Source organism: Glycine max, chromosome 2 (assembly GCF_000004515.6).
Source record: "Glycine max cultivar Williams 82 chromosome 2, Glycine_max_v4.0, whole genome shotgun sequence".
Classification (NCBI taxonomy): domain Eukaryota; kingdom Viridiplantae; phylum Streptophyta; class Magnoliopsida; order Fabales; family Fabaceae; genus Glycine; species Glycine max.
In genome coordinates this window covers 16,602,853-16,611,263 of record NC_016089.4, presented here as the reverse complement: position 1 = coordinate 16,611,263, position 8,411 = coordinate 16,602,853, and positions in this window count along the sequence as shown.

The window sequence follows — 8,411 nt, the reverse complement described above, 5'->3', positions numbered from 1 at the left end:
TAGCAGGATGTGCGGAAAAAGGCACAGGCCATCTAGAAGCAAAACACCACCCCCCACGTGTTGTCTCATGCGGGTTATGAATATTTAGAACAGAAGTTGATGGCTGAGAAGACAAAGAAAAAACGGGAGGAAGCTGCTCAATCTGGAAGCACTAAGGGCGTGATTGACCCTTCATCTCCCATCAGACGACATGTGAAGTGGAAGATGGCCCGCACCAAGAAAACTGGGCAGATGATGTCTAAGGCTGCAAAGGAAATTTCTAAGAAGATTGTAAGTCATTTTCAATTAAGAATTTTAATTATCTTTGTTTATTTTGTGAATGACTAAACAAATATATGTGTCCTGTATAGGATTCTTTGGAGGAGCAGGCGTCACAGGGTTCGTTTGTCTCCCATGGACGTCAAGATCTCCTGACTGCTGCCATTGGGCGACTAGAACACCCTGGCCGTGTGTGTGTTGTTGGAGCCGGTGTGACCATAAAGCAATACTTTGGATCGGCTACACGAACCTCCCGTAGTTCTTCCTCCATGGATCTCGAAGAACTCAAGCAGCAGACTCAACAAATCAGGGACCAACTGGAGGAGTCGATCATAGAAAAAGTGACTTAGCAGTTGATGTTATCCTTTAGCCAGATGCAGTCCCAGTTGCAATCACTGATCCAATCACAGGGACTTGCACTGCCTCCAGAGCCTGAGGTTGGTCCCTCAGCTGCTCGTGTCAACACAAAGGGGAGTTGTGTTGATCCCTCACCGACCAATCCAGACACGGGTGACTCAGACAAATGCAGGTTGTACATCGAAGAAAATCCTTCCCGCTTGGTTGCCCTAGGAAGAGTTTATGAGGGATCCACATCAGTTCACAACATCCCTTTGTTGCATGGCCAAGTGAAGGTTGGTGTTGAGGAGGTTAAAGATTCATAGGCTCCCGTTCCTATACCCACTGACGAGGATATTTTAGTGGGGCAGGCACTTAACACCTTCCTTCCTTGGTCGACACATCTCGTGAAGCATTTATCAGAACAGGTATTTTACTCTCATTATATGCTTCTTTTTTTCAATTTAACTTTTCATTGTAATTAAATTATGTTAATTAACTATGTTGGATAAGCAGGTAGTTGTGTCTCCAACAAAACCTCCAGATAGGCCGGATCCTGAGGTCGATGATCCCTTATATTTGATGACATTGACCATCCCACAACTTTTTTTGAAGCCTCTCCAGGTTATGTGGGATGCTACCGTGTTCGGGGTATTTAATGAAGACTTCCCGTTGTACATAAAGCACAAAGATCTCTTTGAAATTGCACACGGTGGTTAATGTCTCTGCATATCTGTTAAACAGTTGTGGATTCTGTAATTCAATTTAGATTATTCTTAATTACCTAAGTTATTGTTTTAAATTCATACATAATTAACTTTGTCTTAACAAAAATAGGCATCTGACTGAGACAAGTATGTGAGCGTGGAATTCCGATGTGTATGGATTCCTCGAGCCACAATCCATTTAGAGATTTGGGTAATCACAATTTGAATCAGAAAGTTACATGAAGAGTTGGGTGTAGAGTTCAAATCGCGATGTCTACCTTGGAGCCTACCTGAATGGGTAAGTCAAACTGAACAACTGAATTTAAATAATGTATAATACTATAATAACCCATATTCGTCTCCACTGCCGGACACACTGGCAAATGGTCATCATTTTGCTTAAGGAAAATCTTGTTGTCTGGTTTTGTTCCTTGTATAATAGGCCAGACAACTACCTTAAAGGAATAATTAACAGGTCAGTGTTGTTTTTCAATACATTTGCATTAGCATAACTCAACAACATCAAAATTTTAATGTTTCTTGTATTCAACAATGCTTTGAAAGAACTTGATGATACTCCACAACCTAAATCCAAGGCTGGTGCTAGGTGGATTGTTGTTAAGGTACGTGATTTAAATAAAACTTCTACTTATATATATTTTATGTGTGTGTACACTAATTGTAGTTAATGTTTAATATCCAAATTTCATTATGTATTTGGTATAATAGATAAAAAGGAAGCACTAAGTGCAGCTATTACGTCATGCACTGGATGTCCACGATAATCTTAGGAACTTTCAGGAATAATTGGGAAACGGTAATTGTTTATTTCAAACAAAGTTGATTTTCTTATCATTGGTATTACATTATTAACTTATGTTTTATTTGATCATGCAGTATTTTAATGATGTTAGACCATTGGAAGCAGAGAGATTGAAGGCGCTTCGCATCCAGTGGGCACAATATTATCTCAAAGTTAGAAATCAAACTTAGGATGTTAGGGAACTATGTAACTTTAGGTTACTTAATTAGTTTACTAGCTTGCATTACATTTTTTACAATTGTTGTTTCATTTTAACATTGAATAATCTTTGTTGATAGTTATTTATAAATTATTTATTCATAGTTATCAATTGATTTTTTATAATTCATAGTTTACAAGCTAGCTTTCTACTAAAACCTGTTTGAAAGAAGAATGCAAATGATATATGTTGTGCTGTGTGGTCTGATTTTAAATTTACAGGTTTAATTTTGGATTTTTTGTAAAAACAAAGAGAGTATTAAAAAAATTTAACAACAACATCAGTTTTTTTTAAAAAAACTGATGTTAATATACACAAACAACATCGGTTTTTCCAAAAAAAACCAATGTTAACATATAAGTTAACATCGGTTTTTCAAAAAATCGATGTTAACATCGGTTTCTGTAAAAAAAACGATGTTAACTTATACGTTAACATCAATTTCTGTTAAAAACCGATGTTAATATGAAAAATGTTAACATCGGTTTTCTACAAAAACCGATGTTAACTTATACGTTAACATCGGTTTTTATAGAAAACTATACGTTAACATCGGTTCTGTATAAAAACCAATGTGAACTGTCAACATTCATACATTTTTTTTGTGAAATTCTTTTTATATAACATCGGTTATTTAAATAACCGATGTTGTCAATTTTACGTTAACATCGAATTTTTAAAAAACCGATGTTAACAATAATATTTTCAACATCAGTACTTTCAACATTGGTTAAAAATAGATGTAGAAAGTCATAAATAACCGATGTAAAAAGCATAATTTCTAATAGTGTTCCTCTGGCAAAATTCATTTAACCATGATAGAAAACTTCACTCTTTAAAATAATTATTTAAAAAAAGTCCCTTGGATACTTAACAACACAAGGTCTTCTGGTAAAAAGAAACACAAGGTCTTTGTACTTTATTTTCTCAAATCTAGGGTTTCCATTTCTCCTCTTTCTCAGATACATTTGTTTTGTTAATGTGAACACATTTCAAAACTAGAAGTTGTTCATCATCTTCTTCTCTTCATCAACCACTCCACTAGAAGTAGATCCCTCTCTCATGGTGAGGTAGACATTGAAGATATGGGACTTGCACAAGGACTAGGAGGACCTACGATCAGAGCCAAAGCCAAAAAGGTAGAGGATACCCTACAATAAGTGGTAGCAACAATTCTTGAAGCTGAACTTGCGATGAAGGACACTGAACTACAATAAGTTGTTGTTGACTTTATTCTTTTAAGAATTAAATAAAGTTGTATTTCTTGTATTTTCATTTTTTATTTTATTTATGTTAGTGGTTGATAGCCTTTGTGTCTTTTCATGTGCACCACTAGGAATTAAAGCCTTACCTTTATAATTTTAGTTAACGGTGTATTTAGAGTAATTAAAGAATCATAATTGGTTAATGGTGCATTTAGAATAATTAATGGTTGACAACCTATATGTACACAAAATTGCAATGGAATAGGGGACTTGAATTTTTAGACTAAATACCCGTGTATTGTGAGAGTATTCTCTAGGTTCTAGGTTGAACCCATTCTGACTTATCAAGCACTATCCATCACCCTTGTGGCATCTTCCTTTCGCTTATCTTCCATTACTAGAAGTGGTGCCTTCCACCTATCATCAAGCGATCCATAACCAGAACCATATCACATAGCTTCCATTCGCAATCTAGATTCTCTTTGATTGGTAAGCTTCACGTTCCTTCTCTAAGAATTTGTTTTATCTTCATTTCAATTTTAAAATTCCATTCATTTATTTTCTTTTTGTGAGGGCATTTCTTCTTCATCAGATTCCTAATCCCGCCAATTTTGTGTGATATTCCAATTTTGTGTTTGGTTCCGAGTTTCTAAACTCAAATGTGGGATTTGTCTTAAGGATAAATTAATTGAATAACCTCATTTCTGATTGTGGATTTTAAATTTTTTGTCTTCTTCTTTGCACATGCCTTTGCTAGTTTTCCCCTTTTTTGTTTATTTTCTTTCTCATCTAATAAAGAAAATTGTAGGGACAAATTGTAGTTTACATGATTCATAAGTTCACATTAATATTAATGGAGTGCTTGACTTAGAAATTATAGCATTTGTGACTGAAAGTCCTATTCATTTGGTTTTTTGTCGTCACAAATTTGCTGAAATTTCTTCCGATGATGATTCTAGCAAAAATAACCCTGGCCTTTCTAAACATGAAGAGAAAGTGGTAGAAATTGATATTGGTGTAAATGATCATAGTAGCTCAAATATTATAGTTAGTTTAGAATCCCCTTAAAATTGTGTGTGAAAAATGCTAGATGTGTTTTCAAACTAAGTATTTTATATAAACCTTATCAGTAAATTGACAACATTTTCCATTGATGTTATATATTTTATATTACTAGTGAATTGATATTATCAATTTCTTTCCCTCTTTTCCTTTTCCAGTCCAATTCTATGACTGTATTAATCTGACTTGTTGATTGATGTGTCATTATTTTCTCCTATTTCTTACCCCTTTTTTGTCACCGTTTTAATTACTAATTAGCCTTATTTGTCAAATTAATTATGCAGTTTTATCATTTGGGCCTACTTGACTAATTCTGTGTTTTAATTAAATTTCAAGAGAATTATAAGCAATTGAGCTTGGATCCGGAATTGAGCTGAGCCAACTTGGACTTGAAGAGAGCAGACAATTTTATTTGTCGTCTAGTTTTATTTTATTTCGTTTTTGGGCTGTATTTTTCTAATTGGGCCACCAGACCTTATTTTAGTGAGCCCAGCTACTAGGGTTTTAAGGGTTTTCATGTTACTATTCACGTAGGCAGTTTTTGAAGGGTTTCATTTTCAGCTTCCTTGAGAGTTACTGTTCATGAGTACTGTTCACGTAGCTTCTTCTAATTCCAATTTCGTTTTCTGCTTCAATTTCCAGTTTCGTTTTATGCTTCAATTTCCATTTCGTTTTTGCTGATTGTTGGATCAAGTGGTCTCAGAATAATTAAGAAGGGGGGTTGAATTAATTATTTGTGAACCTTTACTAATTAAAAAACTTATCCTTCTTAATGTTACTAAATTCAATTAGGCTTTTACTACAAAGTTAAGAAAGTAAAGAACAAAAATAGAAACTAAACCAAAAGTAAAAGCGATAATTAAAAGTGCACAGCAGAAATTAAAGAGTGTAGGGAAGAAGAAGACAAACACAAGAATTTTATACTAGTTCGGCAACAACCCGTGCCTACATCCAGTTCCCAAGCAACCTGTGGTCCTTGAGATTTCTTTCAACCTTGTAAAAACCTTTACAAGCAACGATCCACTAGGGATGTACCCTCCCTTGTTCCCTTTGAACAACCTAGTGGATGTACCCTCCACTTGAACTGATCCACAAGTGATGTACCCTCTCTTTTTCTCAGTTACAACAACCCAAGTAGATGTACCCTCTACTTGTACCACAAAGGATGTACCCTCCAATGTGTTAAGACAAAGTTCTCAGGCGGTTAGTCCTTTGAAACTTTGTGAAGGGGAAACAAAAGATATCTCAGGCGGTTAGTCCTTTGAAATCTTTTGTTTAAGGGAAAGGGAAGAATCAAAAGAATTCTCAGACTGTGTCATTTTGAATTCTTTGAAAAGGGAAAAGGGAGATACAAAAGAATTCAGGCGGTTAGTCCTTCATTCTTTGGGAAAAGGGAGAAGAGAGACACAAAAAGAATTCAGGCGGTTAGTCCTTGTCAAATTCTTTTTGGCAAAGGGAGAATAGAATAAAAAGATATAGCACACTTTTGTTTTCTGTGAAAGAACAAGGTTTGGAAACCAGAAAACTTAGAAAGCTTTTGGCAAAGGAAAAAGAAGAAGAAGAAGAAGAAGAAGAAGTTCAAAAAGATGTTCAAAAGTTGTGTAAAAAGTTATTTAAATGCAAGTCAAGGTCTTGCTTTTATAGACTCTTCATGTCTGGTCAAGAAAACCATTGGAAGAGTTATAACCTTGAGAAAAACCTAAAAACCATTGGAAGAGTAACATCTCTTGACTTTCCATTCAAAACTTGTCACTGGTAATCGATTACCAAAACCATGTAATCGATTACACAAAGCATTTTATGAAAAGATGTGACTCTTCACAATTGAATTTGAATTTCAATGTTCAGATACATTGGTAATCGATTACCAATTTATTGTAATCGATTACACGATTTAAAAATCAATTGGAACGCTGAAAATTTAGTTAAAAGCTTTTGAAATCAAACTTTGCCACTGGTAATCGATTACAGGAAACTGGTGATCGATTACCAGAGAGTAAAAACTCTCGTAACTTAAAAAATTTTGATAAAAACTCTTTTGAAAAACAAAACTATGCTATGTTTGTTTTTTGAAAAATCTTTTCAATACTTCCCTTGTGAAGTCTTCTTGATTTCTTCTCTTGAATCTTGAATTCATCTTCTCTTGAATCTTGAAATCAAACTTCTCTTGAATCTTGAATCTTCTTGATTCAATCTTGAAATCATTCTCTTGGGCATTTTGTCATCATCTTTGTCATCATCAAAACTACTTGAATCAACTTGATTCATCATCATGAAGCTTGCTTCTACACTGATTATGGAAGGCTGAATCACTAGTGTTGTTTTCTCTTAAGTATTAAGCATAGCTCTCTTTGAGGTTTTGTTCTTAATACTACTAGTTTCTAATCAGTTTTTCCCCTTCACCAATTATTCTATACTTGATGTTGATATTAATCCATGCATGCTTAATGTTTGATTATTTTTCTCTGTGCTCAATTAACGTTCATGCTTAATGGACATGTGAGAGGGATTAATTGATGTATGTGTTGCTTAATCACATAATGACAACCTTGTGTTAATTTTCATTTAGTAAATTAATTTTGGGTTGGATTAAGTGGTTGAACTGATTAGGGACATATTCTCGTAACCTAGGATAAGAGACTTGCTTTTGAATCAAGGGGAAACAACACGTTTTAGTTCTGTTATTTCTTTAATTTGAGTTCGCTTGTTGTTTGAATTACAAAAACAACAACCCCCCCCCCCCCAATTCGTTATTGTTTCATTATTACATGTTATGAACATCTATTTGATCATTGCTCACTAGGAGACGACCTAGGATCACTTCCTAGATACTGCATCTTAATTTTTATTTGATTCGGGTACGGCCTCGATCAAATTTGGCGCCATTGCCGGGGAGTAGTGGTCCAAAGGTTCATAATTATGTTTTTGTGTCTTTGTGTTTGTTTCTGTGTGTTTTTGTGTCTGTGGTTAATTTGCAGTGTTTAGTTGTTTTGTGTGTAGTTTTGTTGTTTAGTGTTGTTTGTGTGTGTTTCAAGTGTGTAGTGTTGCATTTTGTTTTTGTTTTTCAGAGTGTTGTGAATAGTGCTGAATAGTGCTGTGAACAGTACCTAAATTTTGCTAATTAATTGGCGATTTTTGTTTTGATATCTAGAGTTGTTATTTTTGGCAGATTTTTTGTGTGGTAGTTTCTTTTGATCCATATTTTGTGTGAAAAATACCAGGAGCACTTGGTGTGGCTGAATTTGAGAGAGACAAAAAATTTGGGAACTTGTTTTTAGCGAAACTTAAAATGGCCATAACTTTTGCTCCAGTTATCAAAATGACTACTATTATATATGCAGTTGGGGTAGAAAAAAATTCTCATGCTGTGGCAACCTGCTTTAGCTAGTTGAGGTTTCCCAAACTTGAAAAATCAGCTGTTTACTAAGTTTTTTTTTTATTTTTCAAGTATTATTGTCCTATTTTTCTAAACTTTGCTTAGGCAGTTTTCATAGTTAGACTTTGAATTTTTGTTTGAAAATTTTTGTGCTATCTTTTCATAATTTTAGGGTGTTTCTCACAAATTTTCAGCTCATTTGGATATCATTTGAGTATAGTTGTAGTTTTACCCCTAGTTTTAGCTTGTTTGAGAAATACATGATTTGCTGCATATAGTGCAAGACTAGGGACAATCCAAGTGATTTACAACCCTTTGATCCTGAAATAGATATAACCTTTCATAGATTATTTAGGCATAGTGAGCATCCTGATCATTCTGTGCACTTTGAGCATTTTGAGCATTCTGAGCATTCTGTGTATTTTGTGCATTCTGAGCATTTTGT